Raw genomic sequence first — 26,835 nt, 5'->3', positions numbered from 1 at the left:
TGTTCCTTCAGCTTCAAGACCTAGTGGATGACACACAGCTTGATCCAAGGCTTTATTCTTTAGGTTGTAATGAAATGATTCGCTGGAATTAACACTGGAGCCTCCAGGGTGCTATTCTTTAAAACCATAGTGATACTCATTTCCATTTCCATGTTAGCACTAGCTCTTAATCTCTACTCTCATATATTTCCACATCTACCTTTAATATGCCTTTCTCTTTTGCATGCTGTGATCAATAAACACTTCTTGACAGATTGTCTCCCCAACACTCTCAAAAGGGAATGTCACTATCAACTCTTGCTATTCTTGTATAGATGGAGCAAGTCACACTCTGACTGTTGGTGCTGGTGACAGGTTAGAAGGATGGGATTTAACAATTTCCTATGGTTGTCTTAACCTAAACCAGGGACAAGGTGAGGACTTGAATTCCTCACCTCTGCTAGTTGACTAGGCTAAAAGGCTGAGTGTTAGGTCCCAGCTATGAACCCCTGACAGCATCTCTGTGACATCACAGTGAGCATTGTAGCCAAAGGCTTTGTCAGCAGGTCCCAGCAGTAGCTGAGAAGCTTCTATCAGCTCCAAATCCACTTGAGAGGAAAACAAAATTCCATCATAATGTTGACCAGCTGTGGATAAAAAAGATTTTTCACAGAAGGAAATTTGAGAGGGAGAGAAGCTTAGAGACCATTACCTTACCCAAACACAAAATCATCAATTTAGAACTCTAAATCAACTATTAAAAGGGACCTTGGAGGCCATCATGCCCAAACCCATCACTATATGGATGAGGAAACAGAGATAGAGAACTTAGAGATAAAGGACCTTTCACATTTCCTTTTCATCTGCCCTATACATATAGAAATAAGCTAGAAGCTACTTGGGATAATTTTAACTCATATTTACTTTAGAACATTATTGGGAAAGGCCAGTCCCTTATTGTCCGATCTGGACATATACACGTTTTCTTAGAGCCTCTCTATTTGCATTGACCACTTGGAAAAAATCAGAGGAGTTATTCTAGACACTTCTGCTAATGGAACACAATGATTCATTGACTTGATGAATCCTTTTATGAAATCAGTTCTAAAATTTTGCCTGTTTTATACTCCCAAACGTTGACTTTACTGTCTTATTTTTTTATAACAATGTAACGATCCTATAGCACCTACCCTTTGTTCTTCAATTCTTGCATCAGCCTTTAGTCAAAAGCAATGAATTTCTGTGCTAGTCTGACCCAACTTAACCTGTCCAGATGTGGAAGAAAAAGCATATAGAGGAATGAAGGTTTTTTTTAAAAAGATGATAACTTACAGGTAATTTTTCTTGAAAAATCCCACTAAGAAAGACCAAAGATCTCAAAATTAAGGTTTATAAAATAAAACACATAGGAACTAGGTTTGGTGGTTAATTTTGAATCACCCACATCATTCATCCTATTATACTAATCTGTTAGAGAGAGCCAGACCTGGTGGAAAGCACCCAGGACAAGGAATCACAAAACCTTCTTTAGTCAAATGATCACAGCCAAATTCGTTTCCTTTTCTGTAAAATATCAAGTCGGTATTCTATAACAGACAGTGTTCTAAGTTCCAGAAGATACCAAGATAAAAGTGAAATGAACGCTGCTCTCAAGGAAGTTATGCTCTACTAAAAAGAAGAATATATAGGGACAATAAGTTTAAAAAATACAAAATAAATACAAATTAATTTTTAAAACATGGAGAACAGCCTCAACTTATAGAATCAGGAAAAAAATTCTCTAATCAGAGATATTACTTTAACTGAGCCCCAAAGGGAGCTGGAGATTATCAAGGTAAAGGTAAGGAAGGAGAGTATTCCAGGAATAGGAAACAATGTGCAGAAAGACAGAGAGTCTGGAGATAGAATGTCTTGTATGAGAACATCAAGTAGTCCAGTTTATTTAGTAAGGTGAGTTTATAGTAAAATAACTATGGAAAGATAGGTTGGAGTTAGGTGGGAAAGTTTTAAATGTGAAGAAGAGGAATTTATACTATATTTTATCCTAGAGGCAATAGGGAGCCACTGAAGTTTCTTGATGGGGGAGGGAGGTGACAGGGTCAATACTTTAGGAAACCCAAATTTTAAGCAATGATAGAGGTGAATTGTAGAGGGCAGAGATTTGAGGCAGAGACATCACCTAGAAGATTGTGACAATAATCTATATCAGAGGTGTCAAATACATGGCCTATGACACTCTCTTGGTTTGAACCGAATTAAAATATAATTGGGAAATGTTTAACAAAATTAAGATACAATAGAACATAAATAATGTTAATATGTGTGTCTTTAAGTCATTATGTGCCTGCAAGGATCCTTATATATGATTAAGTGTCCTTGATCCTATTTTAGTTTGACACCATTAGTCTAGACTAAAGGTGAAGAGAATCTGAACTTAAGTATTGACCTTGAACTAAAATAATGGTTCTGTTTGAGTGAAGAGAAGGGGATAGAAGTGAGAGATGTGGTGGAACAATTGACAGGAGTGGGCAACTGATTGGAATTGGGAAATGAGAGAGAAGGAAGAGTTGAGGATCACTCCAAAGTTGCAAACCAAACTGACTTGAAGGATGATTGTGCCTTTGATAAAAACATACAAGTGTAGAAAAGGGTTGGATTTTAAAAAATAAAAGTAGTTTATTATTTTCCAGGTATATGTAAGGATAGTTTTCAACATTTGTTTCCATAGGAGTTTTAGTTCCAAATTTTTCTCCCACCCTACGTCCTCCCCAAGACAGAAAGCAATCTGATATAGGTAATATATGGACAATCACATTAAACATATTTCTGCATTAGTCATATTGAATTGAAGAATCAGAGCACAATTAGAAACCTCAAAAAGAAGGGAAAAACAGCCCAAAAGTAGAAACAGTATGGTTCAATCTGCATTCATAATCCACAATTCTTTTTTCTGGATGTTGAGGACATTTTCTATCATGAGTTCTTTAAAATTGTTTTGTATCATTGCACTGCTGAGAAGAGCAAAGTCTATCAGAAAAGGGGTGAATTTCAAAGGAAAGATAATGAGTTTTACTGGACTACATAAAGAATTTTTGAAAGAAATCCCTAATATACTTTTATGTACTATTCTAATTTATAATTATCTTAGTTGATGTATTACTTCTCCATATACACAAAACCACAACCTCCTTGAAAGGTGGTATACTGTCCTGTCTAAACTTTATATCTCTCCTCTAAGACCTTGGGCAAATACTCTTTTTGAGCCTTAGTATCTTTAACTATAATATGAAGGGGTTAGATTAGATGAGTCTTAAGGTTCTTTTTCAGCTCTAAAGCTATGATCCTATAAGTCATAGCACCCAGCACAGTATTCTGCCTACAGTATATGTTCAACCAATGCTTCTTGTATAATCTTTTTGTATTTGTTGTATTGTTCTATGTTCCTTCAAGCTTTAACATTTCATTGTTAGTTTCTGACTTTAAGAGAATTCTCTCTGGGCCTTCATTCCCTCCTCTCCTGAAGTCATAGTTTTACACTGAGGTTTTAACCCAACTGTATCTCATGACTCAAGCTTCCAGCTTTGTTCCTCTGCTGTGATGCAAGAGAGGAAGAATAAAAGTCAGGGATCAGGCAGGGGGGTGGGGGGGACACTAGAGGAGCAAGCTGATGATGGTTGCAAACTTGATTTATTAGAAATCATGCTGAAAACTCCCCTCTTTTTTCCTCCCCCACCCATCATCTGCATGTGGCTTCTCCACCCCAGCTGTGCAAGACAGAATCATCCCTTTGACTGACCCTCTCCTGTCTTCCCCAGCTCCATTGGCAGTTATCTAGCCAACATACTTGCCCATACTTAATATTCCTTCCCAAGAGAATATTCCTTCTTTTCCGGTGTTAAAAACCCAAAAGAAAATCATATTGCATTAAAACCTGGTTGTGTATCTCTTAAGCCTTTGCTCTCTCTTCACCTGGGATTGGGGGAAAGGGAGAAACAGAGAAGTATCTTACTTACTTTTTTTTTATAGAACTAGAAATTCCTTGGATTGGAAAGGATAAAATCTAGTCCATCTCTTCAGTTTTGAGCAAGATGACATATTATGGAATTCTGGCCGTTTTAGAGTGGAAAGTAACCAAAGATAATTTGGATTGAACCTTTTCCTTTTAGGAAGGAAGGAATAAAATCCCAGAGAAAAGAAGCAGATTGCCCAAAATTAGACAGAGAGGTTTTGGCAGCACTGAACCTAGAATCCAAGTCTCTTCACTTCAGGTGCAATGTTGGCTCTACCCCACTCACTCTCCAGTCTCTTATGTGGCAATATCAACATCAATTGTGAACTCCAGTCACTCACTCCTTTTCCACATTTTTTTCCCCTTTGAAATTTCAACCCTATAGTTAATCAGTTCAAATTTATACTAGACTCTCACCTCAGATTATTTGGCCCTGTCTTTTCATCCCTTGTGCCTGTTACAACCCTAATATTGTAAGATGATTATGCCCATTACCTACCTTTTCTACTTCTGTGTCTATACTATGATATGTGATCAGAGAATATCTATACTGAGTGTATCCACCATAAATTTGTTACCTAATCTTAACTGGGTCCTCACTGCTGAATAGCTATTTATGTATGCTTCTCCAATTTGCTTTGTATCACAGTTCTCACATTGAATGTTCCAAGCTTTCTTCTCTTCAAGCCACTGTCAGGTCCTCCTTTCCTCTGAACAAAGGACCTTACCTAATATTTTATCAGTAAAATGAGCTCATTATTCTTCTCACTCTTATCCTTCAGATTCCCCCTCCATTCATGATTTACTCTAATCTCAGATGGAATGGTAGCCTTTCTCTTTGCTAAAATCTGTCCTTTTACTTATGCCCATGATCCTATTTCTTCTCTCCTACTCTGGAAACTTGTTTCTCTGGTCATACTCATGTTTCTCTCTGATTTTCAATCTCTTTATTCTCTGAACACTTCCTTCCTACTCACAAAATGTCCATGTCTTCTCAGCCTTAAACAAACAAAAGAAGCAAAAAAGAAAACTTCATTTGGCCTTGCAATTCCCTCCAGATATTGTCTTATATCTTACAACCAAACTCCTAAAAAGCCATTTATATTTGTGGCTTCCATTTCTTGAATCCCACTCACTTATAACCCTTGCGTTCTATCTTCTGGCCCCACTAACTGACTGAAACTCCTCTCAGCAACAACTAATAATCTTTTAGTTGCTAAATATAATGACTTTTGTTACCATCTAAATTTTTCTTGATCCCTCTGCAGCATTTAACACTTTTGAACACTTCCTCTTGCTGAATCTCTTTCTTGGCTATTCATGATGCTTCTTTGCACTTGTTCTTCTCTAACGTGTCCAATTGCTCCTTCTCAGCTTCCCTTGCAGGATAATCATCTGTGTCCCACCCTCTAGGTTAGAGGTATACCAGCAAAAAATATATCCTCAACTCTCGTCTATTTCTCTGTGACTCCAACTCCAATGTGTTCAGTTATCATCTATGCATAGATGCTTTCAAATTTAAATTTCCAGTCTTGATACCTACCCTGAGTTCTTCTCCAGTATTAATATCTTCCTAGTGTTCCTTCCTCCACCTGTATGACCTATAGGTTCTCAAATTCAACATGTCCAAAAATGATCTCATTATCTTTCCCTCTAAATGCAACCATCTTTTTAGCTTCCACATTTCTGTTAAAAATAACATCATTATTCTAATTACATGAGTTCACAATGTCATTAATTCTTTTTTCCCCACTCTCTCCCCTCATATCCAATAAGTTTCTAAATAGTGTTGATTCTGCTATTGCAAAATAATTTCTCCACTTTTTTCCCCACTTATATGGTCATTACCCTAGTTCAGGCCCTCACTACCTCTTACCTGGACTATTACAAAAATTTCCTAATTAATCTACCTGAATCTAGTATTTCTCCCTTCTATCCTTAACACAGCTGCCAAAATAATCTTCCTAAAGCACACGCTTGAACACATTGTCATTCTACTCAAAAAGCTTGAGTGACTTTTCTTGAGGATTTCCTCTAGGATTAAATACAAACTCCTCTGTTTTACATTTAAATCCCTTAAAAATCTGGCTGCATCCTACTTTATTTCACATTACAACCTACCATTTATTCTGCATTCCAGCCAAACTGGCATTTGCTGTTCTTTTGACATGACATCCCATTTCTTATATATATCTAGCCTGGTCATTTATAAGCTTTCCTCATGCTTGGAATGTTCTTCCTCTTTATCTTCATTTTTAAAACTCTCATTCCCTTCAAGGCTCAGCCCAGATATGGCTACTTTTCTCTCTAGGACTGCCAGGTGGTGAGAAGACCAATCACCTCAAGGGATACTTTCCCCCTTTTCCCGTTTTCCCCTAACTCCCTATCTCCCTTGTCCATACCAGACTTCATCTGGGACCACCATCTGCTGAGAAGACAAGCCACCACTGGAGGTACTTACTGCCCTTGCCTTCCCTTTTCACTTGGGCTTCTTGACTGCTCACACAACTTGGATGAGATGGGAGTCAACAACTCTATCTCTTTTGGTGAAATGGACCATCAGATTTTACCATCTACCCTGACACTACACCCTATAGTTCCAGACCACTGTCATCTGACCTACTTGAGTAATTCCAAAGCTCCTGGATCTTATTGTCCACTCCACTAATATAAACTTAGGACTTCTAGGCATTTCCATCTGCCCTGCAGCTGAATTTTCTTTTATACATTGTCTCTCCCAAATAGAGTATGAAAATCTTGATAGAAAGAACTACATTACTTTTTCTATTTATATCTTCAGTGTTTGGCATACAGTAAGTATTTAATAAATGCTCTATTTATCTGTATACATGTTGTATCTCTTCCCACCTCACAGTATAACAAAACTTCTTGAGGGTAGAGACAATTTCACTTTTGTCTTTTCATCTCCAGTACCTTATGCATAGTTGACTTTTAATATATCCTTGTCGAATGAACTGATTGATTTCTTTTGATAGATGCAAAAACTGAGTTATAAAGAGGCGAAGGGACTCATCCAGTCACACTGAATTAGTAGTAAAACTGTGGCCTCCCAGCTCCCAGTCATGTTCACCTACTGGGATTTCAGAGAAGTCTCTATACAGTTCTTAGAGAACTTATTACTTGGCTGTACAATATTTCCATAAGGCTACCTTCCATCTACTTCATATGTACATACATATGTATGTATGTATGTATGTGTATGTGTATGCATACACATATATACAAATGTGTGTGTATGTGTGTGTGTGTATATATATATGTTGTTCCCCCATTTGAAGGAAAGGTTCTTGAAGGCAGATACTGTTTTTGTTTTTTCATTATTTCCCCATTTCTTAGCACAGTGACTGATTGATCCAAAATATCTACCAGATAAAATTTATTTCTTTTTGTCCTGTGAACTCCTCCCCAAATTCAGGTGTCAGATATGATCCTCATTACTTTTACCACTACTACTACTATTACTACTACCACCACCACCACCACCACCACCACCACTACCATGCTGCTGCTGCTGCTACTCCTCCTTCCCTTCCTCTTTGTCTTATTACTACAACCACCACTGTTACTTCTAGTAATAGTGGTATGTAGTTTATGATTGTTTCAGTTTTTCATGAGAGTAGACTAAAAAATAATTTAAGTTAATGAACCACTATTAAACAAGTAGGTGTGGTTCTTTATTTGAAAACTCTTTGTATTCTGTAAAGAATTACTTCTTGACTCAAATCCAGCTAGGATCTTGGAATGATGCCCAGAGAGGTGATATTTACTTATTAAATGTAAGCTCCTTGAGGGCAGAGACTTTTTTTTTTATCCCTAATGCCTAGCCAGTGGCATGCTCAAGATATAATAAATGATTGTAAAATTGGATTATTCACTACTTGAAACACTCCACAATTTCTTCAGCAGGGATACCTTCTCCCTTTATACAAACTGTAACTCTTGCTCTCTTTAAATAATGATTCTTCATGAGTTGTGGACTAAAGAACTTACCTGGTTACCACCATTCTTGTGATTGGCTCTTCTGAACTTAGTTAACTTGGTCCTTGGGGAAAAAAATAAGTATTTTGTTGCTGAGGTGATATTTGAAGCCTTTCCAGAGTTATACCAATGTGAGGCATTGTTAATATTGCCAGCACTGTTAGGGGTGCTTGAAAGAACAGAAAGTATTGCCTACCCTGACCAAGGAGAAATTCAATGGCAATTATTCCCCCAGTGAAGCTAATATAGGAATGGGGTGGGGGGTGGGGGGAACGTGTCTTCTTTACAACCACAACAGAAATTCTGCCCTGTTAATAAGTTAAAACCACTTACCTCTCATGACAAAAGAGAGAGGGTGAATTGCTGGTGAACAGTACAGGGTGAAAACAGAGGTCAAATCAAGAAGGAATATCATATCATGTAAGGAGAGTTGTGGACCTCAAATGGCTTTCAAAAGAGACCGAACATAGGGGCAGCTAAGTGACACAGTGAATAGAGCACTGGCCCTGGAGTCAGGAGGACCTGAGTTCAAAGCCGGCCTCAGACACTTGACACTTAACTAGCTGTGTTACCCTGGGCAAGTCACTTAACCCCAATTGCCTCACCTCAAAAAAAAAAAAAGACCAAACATGAAGCCTGCACCAGCTGAAAAAGACTTTGGAATGAATAAGTAATCTTCAAAAAGAAACTGAATGAATTTAAAGACTCCAGAGGAGGGACTTTGAATTTTGATCAAAAGCACCTGACTCTTTTTTAATTCACTTCAATAAGCATTTTATGCAATGTATAGTGAGTGCTAGGCATGACAGGGGATAAAATATAAGGAACGGTTCCTTGTGCTCAGAGTTTGGTTCTTTGGCTTTTGGAGTGAGAGGAGTTGGATGGGGGTGAAGAGAAGATGCCTTGTGGACAGCATGCTTAAGTCAGAGGTTACACTCATTAAAATAGATTTTCTATCTTTCTGGGTAAGAACTTTATCCAATGAAAATTCTGTACAGGAACTTAGAAGTCCTGGTTTCTAGTTTTAGATTTGCCACTATCTTGTAAAAATGTGTGGCATAATGGATGAAGGATTCTTTGAATTTATATTTGAGAGTCTGAGTTCAAATCTCACTCTAATTAGTGACCTTAGGTAAATCAATTGACCTCACTGGGTCTCAGTTTATTCATTTGTGAGTAATGAGAACGTTTCATATATCATTTCTAAGTCCCTTTCCAAGAATAATTTCTGAGTCTAAGAGTAGGCAAGGCAAAACATAACTTTGACAGATTTGACATCTTTAAAATAGTTTACATTAGCACAGTGGGAAGAACAAACAAACAAACAAATAAAACTACTGGCTCTACAGTCAGAGAATGCAGGTTCAAATCTTTCATCTTATGCTGCTGTCCACCTTAGTGTCCTTAGGAAACTGACAGACCTCCATGGGACTTAGTTACTTTATCTGAAAAAATGAGGGTCTTGCACTAGTTCGTTTCTGAAGCCCCTTCTAGCTCTAGATCTATAAAATGATTTATAGGCACCTTTCCACTCTTAATATTCTCAGAGCCTCTGAACATGTGAGCCAAAACACTCTTAAAAGACAATCCATGGCTTGGTGCCATGGGTTCTACACAAGTGTTTCCCCCCCAAACAGAATTGATATTATGTGGAATATAAAGACTCAAACAGAAGTCCTCTGTAGAAGGGAGTAGGAAACTGTACAGATAGGTCAGGAGAACAGCATGTCAATACTAAGATTGAGCAGCTGGCCAGCCTAAGGGAGGGAAGCCAACTGGTGGGAACTTGTTGGCTCCTCACTGTACCATGTTCTGTCCTCTTAAAACTGTTCTCTGTGAGAAAGAGAGGAAAATGCCCCGTGCATTTCTTGCCAAAACCTTCCTCATTGCAGACCTCCAAAGGTTCCCTCAAGCAGCCTTATGCTCCCACCCACTTTGACAAACCTCACTTACTCCCCTCCCCCCCAACACCAGTGCCCAGTTGAACTGTCAGCCAGGGTACTCGGGTGTGCCCCCTAGCCAATCACAGGCCAGGCGCCGAGCCACACTCATACACAGAATAGCATTGACTCTGTAATGTCGTCGGGGGAGACACTGTCTCCTTTAGAATCAATCCCCCCTTTTTTCTTTCTCTTTGCAAAATGTGGAAAACAGCACATGCTATAAAATATGTTCCACACTTGTGCGGGCCCCAGTGAGGACACCGTCCTCAGGGGATGCAACTTTGACTTTCCGCCTGGGTCTTCGGGGCCGGTTTTCATTAAACAGAGCTTTTGAAAATGGCAAAGTAATAATTTGCTAAATAAGGCCCATGAATGGCTTGGTTTTGCAAATTATGATTAAAAAAAATCTGAGAAGTTGGTGTAAGGAAGGCCCAGTTAGATGAAAAGTGGCCAGGTTTGACCACACTGAATTGGAATAACCTCCCTGGCTCTGTCTGGCCCCACCCTCACCCTAGTTGTGTGTTCATTAAACAGACTGCATTGAAAAAATAAAGGACATCTGCTCTGTGTGTGTGTGTGGGGGGGGCAGTATTCTCTAGTGGATTAGGCAAAGGATGGGTAAAGAGGTTGGAAAGTCCTCTTCTTCAACCTACTTTCTACTTTCTGGGAATGATTGGACTCCAGAATACTCTCAAGCTGGTGTTTCCCTTTTAGGGGGAATTGCCGTTAGTCTTGGTCTCTCTCCTAGGGCTTCAATGAATGTAATCAAAAAATAAATGAATCAACCTGTCCAATGGGGGATACAAAGAATAGCTAAGCAGGGCCCTCGGCCTCAAGGAACTTATAGGCAAGTTTGGAAAAGGAGACAAATAAGTAACAATTCATGGCACTAAATAAGAAGTCTTTCTCTGAGACCCTAATCTGATGCCTTATTTCAGCCCATGGGCATAACCTTGGGTTCTCCAATATAGGCTTAGATGATCACAAATTCTAGTAGGTCTTGCCAAGTTGGAGAAGCTTCAAGCACATATGTGGCAGGAAATTGGGTGTTTGAAGAAATCATTCCTTATTGCCCAGCTGCCAGAATGTCTCTACTCCCACAAATTAACTATATTCAAGTAGCTAATAACAATAGCCAACAAATAATACTTTCAGGTATGCAAAGCATTTTAGATGGATTATCTCATTTGATCCTCACAATAAACTGGAAAGGTAGGTCATTTTCTAGCTGAGGAAACTGAGGCTGAGAGTGGTTAAGTAACTTTTCCAAGGTCACACAGGTAAGTAAATGTCTGAGACAAGGTCATCCTGATTCCAAACTCCATGTTCTACCCACTGGGCCACTTAGCTGCTTTATATCCATTTTGTATCTAATTACATGTGTGTATGTACATATATGTGTAAATATATGTATATGAACATGTTTGCCTCACCCCAATAAAAGGTAAACCCTTTGATGGCAAGGAGTATTTCAGGGTTTTAAAATTTGTATCCTTGGTTTTTGGTGCATAATAAACACTAAGTATCTGTAATTGATGGACCATTGATCACAGGTTGACAACAGGGGGATGAATTTTTTAGCCCCAGTGACTCTCAATGGCTGTCCTAGTTAAGTGGAGAAGGGTTTTGAACTGAATTGAGTGTTTAGGGGGAATGGGAATATTTTCATTGGCAAAATCACAATCTTTGAAGTGCTTAATTACATACATGATAAGAGTTGGGCCAGTGGAGCCGAATGAGTGCTATAGAAATGGAGAGAAGGGAAAGATAGTGCAGTCTAGGATGGGGAAGGCTTGAATGAAGGTGTGGGACTGGAGCCTTGGTGGATGAGCACTTTTCAAAGTCACACAATTTTAGACCTGGAAGGGACCTTAATAATCATCTAGTGACCTGCAGTCAATAAACTTTCAAAAATATTTTATGTAATTTAAAACATTATTCTGGAAAGAGAGCTTTGTCTGATGACTAAAGAGGTCCTCAGCACAAAAAGATCACCAGTTTCTAATCTGGTTAAAGGAAATTAAGATGCAGAGAAGACTGACTTGGCTGAGGTCACATACTGAATTAGTGGCAGAACTGAGTAGGGCCCAGGTCTTTTATCTCACAGTATGCTTCCCTATCAGAAAAGCAAAGGAAAAACCTTTAGGGGACAAAGAAAATACTTTCATCTGAGATGGAAGTGATAGGAGAAATGTTCATGGAGAAGATGGCAACTGAGTGAGGCTGTGAAGAGAGAGAACAATCCCAAAAGAGAGATGAAGCAGGATTACATTTTAAATCAATGGGAAAGCCAGCCTAGGCAAAGTACATGGTGACAAAGCATCAGGAGGCAAGTTCAGGGAACAGCTAAAGGACCACTTTGACAGGGATATAGAATTAATTAATGTGAACCCCCCAAAAAATGAATGTGAAGACTATAAAGTCAGGCTGGAAACCTAGATTGGTCAAACACATACCCTGCTATGTTGTACTGTAGTCTTACATAAGAATCACTTATCTGTAGGCAGATGGGGGACTCAAGGCAGTCGACTGGGGGAGGGTATGTCTTTTCAGGGGCAGGGTCCTCTGTTTCGTATCTCATTATAACTATGGGAATGAATAAGTTCCACAAAGAACAAAATAGAGAGTGAGAAGAAAAGAGCTAATCAACCAATCAATTAACATTTATTAAGCTCCTACTGTATACCAGGAACTGTGTTAAGCACTGAGAATACAGAGAAATGCCAAGAAACAGCTCCTGCCTTCAAAGAGCTTGTAGTCTAATGGATAAAACAATATGTGAAGAACTATGTACAAAAGATATATAGAGGATAAATTGGGGATCATCTTAGAGAGTTCTAAGATTTAAGAAGACTGGTAGAGGCTTCTTACAGAAATTAGTTGAGACTTTAAGGAAGCCTGGGAAGCTAGAAGGGATTGATGAGCAGGTACAGTACTCCAGGAGTACTCAGTCAGTGAAAATGCTTGAGAACGAGGAGGTGAAGTATCATATGTAAAGAACAAGGACGCCAGTATCACTGCATCACTGAGTATATGGAAACTAGCAAGGTATAAGAAGACTGGAAAGGGATGAAAGGGCCTAATTATGAAGGATTTTAAAAATCAAATAGGGGCAGCTAGGTGGCGCAGTGGATAGAGCACCAGCCCTGGAGTCAGGAGGACCTGAGTTCAAATCCGGCCTCAGACACTTAACACTTACTAGCTGTGTGACCCTGGGCAAGTCACTTAACCCCAGTTGCCTCACTAAAAAACAACAACAACAACAACAACAAGAAAAATCAAATAGAAGATTTTATATGTGATTCTGGATGCAATAGGGAACTGCTTGATTTTATTGAATGGGGTGGGGCAATATGGTCAGAACTGAACTTTAAGAAGATCAATTTGACTGCTGAGAAGATGAATTGGAGCTAAGAAACTACATAACTGAGAAGCAACTTATGTAATGTATAGGACATTGGACTAATAATCAAGGAGACCTGAGTTCAAATGTCACATTAGATTAGCTGTGTGAACCTGGGCATGTCATTTAAACTCTCCGTACCTCATATAAAATGAGGAAGTTGGACTTTATGGCTTCTAAAGTACTTAGTAGTTCTAAATATGTGATCCTATTAATTGAAGAGAGTTGTATCTAAAATTTAAGAAAATCGCATGGACTTTGTTCAGAAACGGTTTTTAACTTTTTTTTTCTTTGTTCTCAACTATATTTTAGAGACTTGATGCAGACACATAAGGGACTAAAAGACAAACTAAACATGGATACCAATTGCCTTTATGCTTCTTTTTTCCTATCCTTAAATAATCTTTTGTTTGTTTTTTTGGCTGGGCAGTGAGGGTTAATTGACTTGCCCAGGGTCACACAGCTAGTAAGTGTCAAGTTTCTGAGGCCAAATTTGAACTCAGGTCCTCCTGAATCCAGGGCCGGTGCTTTATCCACTGTGCCACCTGGCTGCCCTCCTTAAATAATATTTACAGCCTCTTACTGTGGACTCAATCTACCCCATTTCATATCCCAGAAATATTAATTGTGGAAGGAGGATGTGGATTGAGCATCTTTTCTGTAAATGATCATTAGAGTTCCAAGATCCCCCTCATCAAGTTGTATCCCATAACAGTATACAGGGAACATACTTTGGTGACCTCTGAAATCCCTGCCAACGTGGAGACTCTGAGATTCTTTGGTTCTAATATTGTATGAGGTTCTGTTTGACCAGCTGGGTCTTCAGAGAGCCCTTCTCTAAAAAACAGGCCTCACACTGGAACACTGAGGACCTACCATATTTCTTTCATCATTCTCACCCTCTTCTTTATGATGCTTTTCACTAGATCTCTGCTCTGCTTGTAATTCTGGCCTTCTCCTGCTTGTTTGTAAGCTCTGTCCAGTATTTCCAGCTCCTATTTTATTTTATTTTCTTTTTCTAAGGACTGGCCCAAGGCCACTCAGGTTACCTCCCTGAGTCCTAGTGGACCGAGTGAAATAACAGTGGAATCTCCCCAATGACTGTGACCCCTGTAGATTCCCCCTTATATTATGTCTGAATAAATATTAATAAGAAAAATGGTATAAGAGCTCATTGAGAAATCCTGCAAATATTTGCCATGTGTTCCCTTTTCCAGCCCCCTTGGCTCTGACAGAAACACTCTCTGCGACTGGGGCCCACAGCTCCATAGAAGTCTCCTAGGAAACAAACCCTCATTTTGTTTTCTTGGGGAAAGCAGAAAAGAAGCCTGTGCTTGGTACCCAACACACTGGACCCCTGGTTACCCACCTACCTCAATGTTGGCTCAAGTACTCCAAGATCCTTCTCACATTGCTCTCTCTCCTCTTTTGAGCTCCTCCTATCTCTCCAAGATTTCCCTTCAATGGCTGTTTCGGTATAATTTCACTAAGTTCTACTATGAAAGGTTCAAGATTAGATGTAATTTGAGAAACAAAAAGTGAGGAGCCATAATGATATGTGTGTGTGTTATACAAAGGAGGAAAGAAAAGAAAAGAACAACACTACACTTAGAACTGAAAGACATCAGATTTGAGACACTTATTGAAGAGGAGGGAGCCAGATATTTTGAGACAGAAACAGGTGCTTGTCCTTGAAGGCGTATTATAGTAAAGCTATAAACTATCAAGTGAGAGATCCTCTAGCAAAATGGTCAAAAAAAAAAGAAAGAAAAACTAATGGTGCTTGGTGGGTCATCGCTCAGCGTACTAAGGCAGCTAATTGTTGAGCTTATAAAAATAAATCAATGGGTTTTTTTTGGGGGGGGCATGTATCCAATACATCACAAAGAACCTCCCAAGACTTATCAAAATAGATGACTTCTGTTGACTTGTGTGAGCAAAAATTACATTGGTAGAAGAAACCTGGAAATTATTGTCAAAGCTTATGAAGCCTTGGCAAGAAACTAAAGATGATAAAGGTGTATTTATTTTTCTCACTATTGACCACTGAAAACAAAGGAATGCAAAAAAAAAAAAAGAAAAACTGATTTGGGAAATAAACAGTTGACTTTGAAGGTGCTAACATAGCTGATTTTGATTTCTGGGTTATGAACTAAAAATATTACTGGCCAGAGGTAGAACACACATCACAAATGTGGGTAAGAATTTGCCAGGTGTCTTGTAAATATAATAAAAGACTTCTAAGTGAAAAAAGTTGGAGGAGAGAGGAGGTTTATTTATATGCATCAAAATAGATACCATAGAAAGTAAGTATAATGAAGGAAGAATAACAGTTGAAACTTTCTTAAGTACACAGGAAATAAAATACAAGAAAGGGGTCAGTAGGGGCAGCTAGATGGCGCAGTGGATAGAGCACCAGCCCTGGAGTCAGGAGGACCTGAGTTCAAATCCGGCCTCAGACACTTAACATTTACTAGCTGTGTGACCCTGGGCAAGTCACTTAACCCCAATTGCCTCACTAAAAAAAAAAAAAAAGAAGAAGAATAAAGGGGTCAGTAGTAAAGGCCAAGGTCCCAAATTTCTATATGTATATACACACACACACATATACATCTTTAAAGTATATTCATGTGTAGAAATTTCAGAAATAGGAAGAAGAGAACATAGTGGGAAGCATTTGATGAATCTCCACAAAGAAGCATAAATAATTTTGTCATCAGTATACATATTAAACATATCCTGAACAGAAAGAAGAAATATATCAGAAGTTTGTCAAATCACAAGCCTGGCATAGGTACATGCTGAAGTAGTGATAAATGATTACAATTATTCTCTGCTAGATCTTTCTCTTCCTCTACCTCTCCCTTATGTTATCCCTCTCCTTTGACTTGGTTTAAATACAATTTCAGTCTTCAAAGATAGAGAAATTGACAAAGAGAAATTGTATTCTGTATCTGATTGTTACACATGGGAAGAGACTCAAATTGTTCAGAACCTTGGGTGAAATGACCACTGCCTCCTATAACTTTTGATAGAGAAGAAGAAGCAAGTTAGGAATAGTCTGATATGAGCACTAGATATTAAGAAAGAAGATTTCAAAGATATCATAGAATTTCCAGAATAAAGATAGTATAAAAGGGAAGAGAAAATATTCTGAGATGGAATTCTGAAGTTAAAATAATTCCAATGAGAAGGAAAAATGGGAGTTGTCTTAAGGGACCTTTGGGGATTTACAAAGAATATTTTTAAAAGATAAAATTAGGGCAGCTAGGTGGCTCAGTGGATAGAGCACCGGCCCTGGAGTCAGGAGTACCTGATTTCAAATCCGGCCTCAGACACTTAACACTTACTAGCTGTGTGACCCTGAGCAAGTCACTTAACCCCAATTGCCTCAAAAAAAGAAAAAAAAAACCAAAAAAGACAAAAGCAAAGGCCAAAAATAAAAGATGGATATTACAGCTTGCAAAGACACCATTCAAATAATGTCAGTGGAGAATCAGCTGAGATCATTCATGAAAACTAAGGACAATATGTTGTTGTTTTTTCAAAAGATACATTAAGATTTTCCCAAAAAGGATCAAAAAAAGGATAGAATCACTATTTTATGTGGGCCTATGATAAATGAAAAAAAAAGTAGATACTCACATATTTTGTTTCTGATATTTCTGTCAAAGTGAAAGACCTTTACACTCGAAATGGCAGAACAAAAATGACTAGTAATGACTTGAGACATGAGATAGTAAGAAAATGACTTGTTGCACTTGATAAATTCAAGTCCATTGACCCAGACAAACTACATTCTCAGTTACTAAAAGAACTGGCAGATGTTATTGCTAAGCCACTGTCAAGAGTCAGTTGAAATATCTTAAAAAATAGGAAAGATAGCACAAGATTGCAGAAGGGTAAAAAAAAGTAGCTAAAGGAAAAAGGTGGGTTTTTTTGTTGTTTTTGTTTTATTTTTTGTTTGTTTTATTTTGTTTTGTTTTGTGGGGCAATGAAGGTTAAATAACTTGCCCAGGGTCACACAGCTAGTAGGTGTCAAGTGTCTGAGGCTAAATTTGAACTCAGGTCCAGTGCTTTATCTACTGCACCACCTAGCTGCCTCCAGGAGAAGTATTTGGGGAGGAGGGCAAGAGACGGGGGAGGGGGAGGGAGAGAGGGAGGGAGGGAGAAGGAGAGAAGAGGGAAGAGAGAAAATATAGCACTTTTGTAAAGCACTTTACATATATTATTTAATTTGATCTTCACCACAACCCTGGGAGGTAGGTGTCATTATTCTTCCCATGTAACTGGTGACAAAACTGAGGCTAACAGGGACTTAATGACTTGTCTGGGACTATACAGCTAGTAAGTATCTGAGCCTAAGTTTAAACCCAAACCTTCTCCACTCCAGGACCAATGCTAAATACTGTGACTTTCAACAAAGGAAAGACAAGGCAATAATACAATTAAATGGACTGGTAATAGGTTAAATAGCTGAATACAAAGAATAGCTATTAATTAATGGTCTACTGCCAACTTGGCAGGTTTTTTGACAGAAGTGCCTCAGGGTTCTTGGCCCTCTGCTTTTTAATATATTTAACAATGATTTGAATAAAAGTAGAGATTGCATGCTTATCACATTTACTGATCACACTAAGCTCAGAGGGATAGCTAACAGAGTGAATGTATAATCCCAAAAGTTCTTTTTTTAAAAATTATGAATAAGTATTTCCATATACATAGCAGAAAACAATATATATGTGTATATATGTATGTGTGTATATTTATGTGTGTATATATGTATGCATTTGCACATATATACACATACACACTTATAAATATATACATATATGAAACTAGGAATCTCCATTTCATATCACTTTCATTTTAAAAGTATTTTCCAATTGCATATAAAAACAACCACTTACTTTTAAAAAAGGTATTTAATAAATTTAACAAGTTACTTTCATATTTTTTCATTTATGATATTATTTTCCAAATTACATGTAAAAGCAAATTTTTTTCATTAATAAAGCATTTTTTCCCATTACATGTAAAGATAGTTCTCAACCATTGTTTATACAAGCTTTCAAATTTCAGATTTTTCTCCCTCCCTCCCCTCCTTCCCCCCTCCCCTAGAGAGCAGATAATCTGATATAGGATATATATATATATATATATATGAGAAAAATTAGAGCAATGACGAAAAATCTCAAAATAGAAAAACATCAGCACCAAAAACAAAAGAAATAGCATGGTTCATTCAGCATCTATACTCCACAGTTCTTTTTTTTTTTCCTGGATTTGGAGATCCTCTATCATGAGTTCCCTAGAACTCTTCTGTACCATTGCATTAGTGAGAAGAATATAGTCCATCACAGTAGATCAACACCCAGTGTTGATGATACTGTGTACAATGTTCTTCTGGTTCTGCTCATCTCACTCATCATCAGCCCATGCAAGACCCTCCAGGTTTCTCTGAACTCCTCCTGCTCATCATTTCTTACAGCACAATAGTATTCCATTGTATTCATATATCACAACTTGTCCAGCCATTCCCCAATTGATGGGCACCCCCTCTACTTCCAATTCCTTGCCACCACATTCAGAGCAGCTATAAATATTTTTGTACATGTGGGTTCCTTTCCCCTTTCCATGATTTCTTTGGGAAAAAGACCCAAAAGTGGTTTTGCTGGGTCAAAAGGTATGCATAGCTTTATTGCCCTTTGGGCATAATTCCAAATTGCTCTCCAGAATGGTTGGATCAGTTCACAGCTCCACCAACAATGCATTAGTGTTCCAATTTTTCCACAGCTTCTCCAACATTTACTATTTTCCTTTTTTGTCATTTTAGCCAATCTGATAGGTGTCAGGTGGTACCTCAGAGTTGTTTTAATTTGTATCTCTCTAATCATTAGAGATTTAGAGCATTTTTTCATATGGGAATAGATAGGTTTGGTTTCTTCATCAGAAAACTGCGTGTTCATATCCTTTGACCATTTCTCAATTGGGGAATGATTTGGATTCTTATAAATTTGATTTACTTCCCTATATATTTTAGAAATGAGGCCTTTATCAGAAGTACTGGCCATAAAAATTGTTTCCCAGCTTTCTGCCTCCCTTCTAATGTTGGATGCATTGCTTCTGTTTGTACAAAATTTTTTTAATTTAATGTAATCAAAATTTTGCATTTTATAGTATACTTTATCTCTTGTTTGGTCATAAACTGTTTTCCTTTCCAAAGATCTGATATGTAGACTATTCCTTTCTCTCCTAATTTACCTATGGTATCACCTCTTATGCCTAAATCATGTATCCATTTTGACCTTCTTTTAGTATAAGGTGTAAGATGTTGGTCTATGCCTAATTTCTGCCATACTATCTTCCAGTTTTCCCAGCAGTTTTTGTCAAATACTGAGTTCCTATCCCAGAAGCTGGAGTCTTTGTGTTTATCAAACACTACATTACTAGTGTCATTTACTACTGTGTTTCCTGTGCCTAGCCTATTCCATTGATCCTCCACTCTATTTCTTAGCCAGTACCAGATAGTTTTGATGACTGCCGCTTTATAGTAAAGCTCCAGGTTTGGTACTGCTAACCCACCTTCCTGTGATTTTTTGTTTTTCCAGATGAATTTTGTTATTATTTTTTCTAGCTCTATAAAATAATTTTAGGTAGTCTGATTGGTTTGGCACTGAATAAGTAAATTAATTTAGGCAGTATTGTCATTTTTACTATATTAGCTCTTCCTATCCATGAGCAATTGATGTCTTTCCAATTATTTAGATCTAATTTAATTTGTGTGAAGAGTGTTTGGTCGTTGTGTTCATAGAGTTCCTGGGTTTGTCTTGGCAAGTAGACTCCCAAGTATTTCATATTATCTACCATTACTTTAAATGGAATTTCTCTTTCTATCTCTTGCTGCTGGACTTTGTTGGTCATGTATAGAAATGCTGATAATTTATGTGGGTTTATTTTATATCCTGCTACTTTGCTAAAGTTGTTAATTGTTTCAAGTAATTTTTGAGTTGATTCTCTAGGATTCTTTAAGTATACCATCATATCATCTGCAAAGAGTGATAGTTTTGTTTCCTCCTTTAATTACTTTTTCTTCTCTGATTGCTAAAGTAAACATTTCTAGTACAATATTAAATAATAGGGGTGATAATGGACATCCCTGTTTCACCCCTGATCTTATTGGAAAGGCCTCTAATTTATCTCCATTGCATATGATAGTTGCTGGTGGTTTTAGGTATACTGTTTATTATTTTAAGGAAAGCTCCACCTATTCCTAAACTCTCTAGTGTTTTTATTAGGAATGGGTGCTGTATTTTGTCAAAAGCTTTCTCTGCATCTATTGAGATAATCATATGATTTTGGTTGGTTTTCTTATTGATGTGGTTGATTATGTTAATAGTTTTCCTAATGTTGAACCAGCCCTGCATTCCTGGTATAAATCCCACCTGGTCATAGTGTATTATCCTTGTGATCACTTGCTGTAATCTCCTTGCTAATATCTTATTTAAGATTTTAGCATCAATATTCATTAGGGAAATTGGTCTATAATTTTCTTTCTTTGTTTTTGCTTTGCCTGGTTTTGGTATCACCACCATATTTGTGTCATAAACGAATTTGGTAGAACTCCTTCTTCACCTATTTTTCCAAATAATTTGTATAATATTGGAATTAATTGTTCTTTAAATGTTTGGTAGAATTCACCTGTAAACCCATCTGGCCCTGGGGATTTTTCCATAGGGAGTTCATTAATGGCTTGTTCAATTTCTTTTTCTAATATAGGTTTATTTAAGGATTTTATTTCCTCTTCAGTTAACCTGGGCAGTTTGTATTTTTGAAAATATTCATACATTTCATTTAGATTGTCAAATTTATTGGCATACAGTTGGGCAAAATAATTCCTAATTATTGATTTAATTTCCACTTCATTGGTGGTAACATCACCCTTTTCATTTTTGATACTGGTAATTTGGTTTTCTTCTTTCTTTTTTTAAATCAAATTAACCAATATTTTATCTATTTTATTGTTTTTTTTTATAAAACCACCTCTTAGTTTTATTGATTAATTCTATAGTTTTTTTGCTTTCAGTCTTATTAATTTCTCCTTTAATTTTCAGGATCGCTAGTTTAGTATCTAATTGGGGATTTCTAATTTGTTCTTTTTCTAGCTTTTTAAGTTGCATGCCCAATTCATTAATCTCCTCTTTTTCTTTTTTATTCATGTAAGCATTTAGAGCTATAAATTTTCCCCTAAGCACTGCTTTGGCTGCATCCCATAGATTTTGGTATGTTGTCTCATTATTGTCATTCTCTTGGATATAGTTATTGATTGTTTCTATGATTTGTTGTTTGGCCCATTCATTCTTTAGAATGAAATTATTTAGTTTCTAATTGATTTTTTTATGGGGAAAAAAAGCAAGAGAGAAGTAAAATTTATTTTTAAAAACCACCAACAAACAGATCTTGAATAGGGAAAAGGCATTCAAAACAATATATACATTTGAAAAAATGTGTAATTTTATTCAATCAGTTTTCATATTCTAGATCCTTGAGGGATACAGCATCCTTGGATCCTGTGTCCAATGGTCTTGGCAGAAAGATTGCTTCTGAACTTGGCCCGAACCATTCCACTATTACCATGAGCCCGAGTAACTTTCCCCCAGATCACTCTTGTTCTGTTGGGTTTCCCACCAGGAGTCACTGTGTTATTTTTTGCCTTGTATACATAAGCTCATCTCTTGCCCAAATAGAATTCAGTTTCATCCTGAGCATAGACTCCTTCAATATCCAAAAGAGCTCTATGTTCCCTCTGGTTTTGCAGGCCTCGCTTATAGCTAGCAAAAATGGCCTTGGACCACAGTCTTCCAGACATTTTGCTGTTCTAGAAGTTTTGTTTCCAGGAGGCCTCCAATGCTCCAAGATGGAGGAAAAAGCTCCAAATGATTTTCATTCTACTTTTCCCTGGCTCTTTCTTACATGTGATTTTTATTGCATCATGATCTGAGAAGGATGCATTTACTATTTCTGCCTTTCTACATTTGACTATGATGTTTTTGTGCCCTAATACGTGGTCAATTTTTGAAAATGTGCCATGTACTGGGCAGCTAGATGGTGCAGTGGATAAAGTACTGGCCCTGAATTCAGGAGTACCTGAGTTCAAATCCGGCCTCAGACACTTGACACTTGCTAGCTATGTGACCCTGGGCAAGTCACTTAAACCCCATTGCCCTGCCAAAAAAAACAAAAAACAAAAAACAAAAAAAGAAAATGTGCCATGTACTGCTAAGAAAAAGGTATATTCCTTTCTATCCCCATTGAATTTTCTCCAGACATCTATCATGTCTAACTTTTCTAGTAATCTATTCACCTCTTTCACTTCTTTCTTATTTATTTTTCGGCTAGATTTATCTAATTCTGAGAGGGGGAGATTCAGATCCCCCACTAGTATAGTATTACTGTCTAATTCCTCTTGTAAGTCATTTAACTTCTCCTCTAAGAACTTGGATGCTATACCACTTGGCGCATACATATTTAATATTGATATTACTTCATTATCTATAGTACCTTTTAGCAAGATGTAATTTCTTTCCTTATCTCTTTTAATGAGATCTATTTTTGCCTGCGCTTTGTCTGAGATAAGGATTGCTACCCCTGCTTTTTTTTTTACTTTAGCTGAAGCATAATATATTCTGCTCCAGCCTTTTGCCTTTACTCTGTGTGTATCTTTCTGCTTCAAATGTGTTTCTTGTAAACAGCATATTGTAGGATTCTGGTTTTTAATCCACTCTGCAATTCGCTTCCGTTTTATAGCTGAGTTCTTCCCATTCATATTCACAGTTATTATTACTGACTGTCTATTCCCCTCCATTCTATTTACCCCCTTTGTATTTTCCCCCCTTCTTTCACCCTATTCCTCCTTACCGACGTTTTACTTCATACTCCTGCCTCCCCCAGTCTGCCCTCCCTTTTTATCACCCCCCTCTCTTTTCTTTACCCTTTTTTCCCTTGCTTTTGTCCTCCCTTCTATCAGTCCCCACCTTTCCCTTCCCCTTTTGATTCCCTAAAGAATGAGCTAAGTTTCTTTATCCCAATGAACGGATATGTTATTCCCTCTTTGAATCAAATCTAATGAGAATAGGGGTGAAACAATGTTCACCCCCTTCTTTCTTTCCCTCTATTGTAATAGTTTTTTTTTTCACCTCTTCATATGATATAATTCATCCCATTCCACCTCCCCTTTCCTCTCTTCCCCATAGACTCCCTTTTTAACCCCTTAATTTTTTTTGTATCATCACATCAAAGACAATTTATATTTCTACCCTCTTTCAACTGTCCAATTTTAATTTTAAAGTCCTTCTCTCTACCCAAATACATTTACAGTTCTTAAGAGTTATGAATATTATCTTCCCGTGTAGGGATACAAACAGTTTAACCTAATTGAGTAACCTCTTTTTTTTTCCCCCTCTGTTTACATTTTTAAACTTCTCTTGAGTCTTGTATGTTCAGATTGAATTTTCTATTCAGTTCTAGTCTTTTCATCAGGAAAGATTGAAAGTCCCCAATGTCATTAAATATCCATCTTTTCCCGTGAAAGAGAATGCACATTTTTGCTGGGTAATAGATTCTTGGCTGCAATTCAAGCTCCTTTGCCTTCTGGAATATCATATTCCAAGCCTTGTGGTCCTTTAATGTTGAAGCTGCCAGGTCCTGAGCAATCCTGATTGTGGCTCCATGATATTTCAATTGTTTCTTTCTGGCTGCTTGGAGTATTTTCTCCTTCACCTGATAATTCTGGAATTTGGCTACACCATTCCTTGGAGTTTTCCTTTTGGGGTCTCTTTTAGGAGGTGATCGGTGGATTCTTTCAATGATGATTTTATCCTCTGATTCTATGATATCAGGGCAATTCTCCTTAATAATTTCCTGGAATATGGTGTCTAGACTATTTTTTCTGTTCATGGCTTTCAGGCAGTCCAATGATTCTCAAATTGTCTCTCCTGGATCTGTTTTCCAGATCAGTTGTCTTTCCAATGAGGTATTTCACATTTTCTGCTATTTTTTCATTCTTTTGATTCTGCTTGACTGATTCCTGGTGTCTCATGGATTCCTTATCTTTCAACTGTCCAATTTTAATTTTTAAGGCATTGTTTTCTTCAGTGAAATTATGCACCTTTTTTTTCCATTTGGCCAGATGAATTTTTTTAAGGAATTGTTTTCTGCAGTCAATCTTTGTGCTTCCTTTTCCAAGCTGCTCATTCTTTTTTCATAGTTTTCTTGTTTTGCTTTCATTTCTCTCCCCATTTTTTCTTCTACCTCTCTCAATTGATTTTTAAAATCCTTTCTGAGCTCTTCCAGGAAGGCTTTTGTTCTTGAGACCAATTCACCTTCCCTCGTGAGGCTTCACATGTAGGCAATTTGAGGGCAGTGTCCTCATCTGAATTTGTGTTGGCTTCTTCCCTATTGATACAGAAGCTCTCAATGGAGAGTGCTCTTTTTTGCTTCTTACTCATTGTTGTAGCTTATTTATTTATTTTTAAAGTTGAGGTCTTCTCTAGAGGCACCAGGGTCCTTGTGGGCTTCTTGTGCAGGGGTATAAGTGCTGTGTGACTGGCTTCTTACTCTGAGGCCTTTATAGTGTGTGCAGTTCGCTCCCCTGCACTTCCTGTCTGAGCACACTTGGTTAGGCGCCTGATCTTGCCTGTCTTGTTCATGGCCCTGCAGCTGGCAACTTGCCCTCTCGGCTGGTGCAGGTAGGTTTTTCCACTGTCCTTCTTGGACACCAGATTTTTGAGCCAGGTTCCAGGGGCCTCAGTTGTTCGGCTGTGGCCCTCAGCTCCTGCTGACTTGTCCCGACCTCCTCGGAGCTGGGCTGCTGCCCTGCACTGGGCCTCCCTTTTGCCCGAGTCAGACCGACCTTTTCCTGAAGTCTAAATTATCTCTGGTTGGAAGACTATCTCTCTCTCTCTCTCTCTCTCTCTCTGCAGGTTCTATAGTTTCAGAATCCATCCAGAGGCTTGATTTAATGTTCTTTTTGAGGGAACAGAAGGAGAGCTCTGGCAGCTTGCTGCTTCCTCCCCGCCATCTTGGCTCCGCCTCTCAAAAGCAAATTTTGACAACGATTTTTTAAAACTTTGTGTTCCAACTTCTCTTCCTCCCTCCCTTCCCACCCCCCACTCCAAGAACTCAAGCAATTCAATGTAAGTTATACATAAGTAGTCATGGAAAACATCTCTACATTAGGTAGGTTGTGAGAGAAAACAGATAAAAACAAAACTTCAGACTAAGGAGTTGTCAAAAAAAACCAAAACATGTTTCAGTCTGTTTTCAGATACCATCAGTTCTTTCTCTGTAGGTTTATTGCAATTTTCATAAGTCCTTCAAAGTTATATTGGATCATTGCCTTGCTGAAAATAATCACGTGCTTCCCAGAAGATCATCTTTACACTATTGCTGTTATTTTGTATACAGTACATTTCTCTCTACCTCAGTTCATGTGGATCTTTCCAAGTTTTTCTGATAGCATCCTGTTCATCATAACTTTTATATAGTACCTTAAGCTTAATAAAGAATTTTCTTCACAATATCCCAGAAGAGTAGGTACCATACATTTTGCCTTTGTAGTCAATCATCATAACTATTTCCCTCCATCCTATTCCCTTCCCATTATATTTACTCTATTTTCTATCTTATTTTGCCCTATTCCTCCTCAAAAGTGTTTTGCTACTGACTGCCCCCTCCACCACTCTACTCTCCCTTCATTCACCCTTCCCTCCTTATCCTCTTCCTCTCCTACTTTCCTTTAGGAGTAAATAGATTACTCCTCCCTCTTCAACTCTCCCTATGAAATCAAGCAATTCCATATATGTCATATATGTGGTGTTATGCAGAACATCTTCACCTTCCTCAAAAGTGTTTAGCTTTTTACAACTCCCTCCCCAAAACTTCCCTTCCCTCCTTCCCCTCTTCTCCCAACCCCCTTATCTCCCTCCCCACCCACTTTTCCACAGGGCAAAAATATATTACCATACCCACTTGAGTATGTATGTTATTCCCTCTTTGAGCTAATTCTGATGTTAGTAAGGTTCACTCACTGCCCTATTCCTTCCCCCTCTTCCTCTCCCCTCCAAAAGCTATTTTTCTTTTTTCCTTCATGTGAATTACCTCTCCCCAGTCTACCTCTCCCCTTCCCCCTCCCCCAGTTTATTCCACCTACCCCTCAACCCTATTTTAAAGATGTCATCGTGGGTTAGCTAGGTGGCACAGTGGACAAAGCACCAGGCCTGGACCCAGGAGGCCCCGAGCCCAAATACAGCCCCAGACATAAGACACCTCACCCTGTTTGCCCCACAAAGAATAAGGATAAACAAAAAATGAATGCTTTACAGATATTAACCCTTCATATTCAGTTCAGACCTATATCCTCTGTGTATTCCTTACTGAGAAAGTTCTTATGAGTTGGAAGTATTATCTTCTCATGTAAGAATGTAAACAGTTTAACTTTTTAA

General features: G+C 37.9%; 1 protein-coding gene and 1 pseudogene across 4 annotated transcripts in view; one reads left to right on the top strand and one right to left on the bottom strand.

The window, feature by feature from the left end:
- ASTN2 (astrotactin 2) overlaps nt 1-26,835 on the top strand; it is a 1,144,107-nt gene that overhangs the window by 969,347 nt on the left and 147,925 nt on the right. The gene's annotated exons all lie outside the window — the stretch shown is intronic.
- Nucleotides 21,871-22,202, bottom strand: LOC122740322 (annotated as a pseudogene).

This window comes from Dromiciops gliroides, chromosome 2 (assembly GCF_019393635.1).
Source record: "Dromiciops gliroides isolate mDroGli1 chromosome 2, mDroGli1.pri, whole genome shotgun sequence".
Lineage (NCBI taxonomy): Eukaryota > Metazoa > Chordata > Mammalia > Microbiotheria > Microbiotheriidae > Dromiciops > Dromiciops gliroides.
This window is presented reverse-complemented; position numbering and strand designations above follow the sequence as displayed.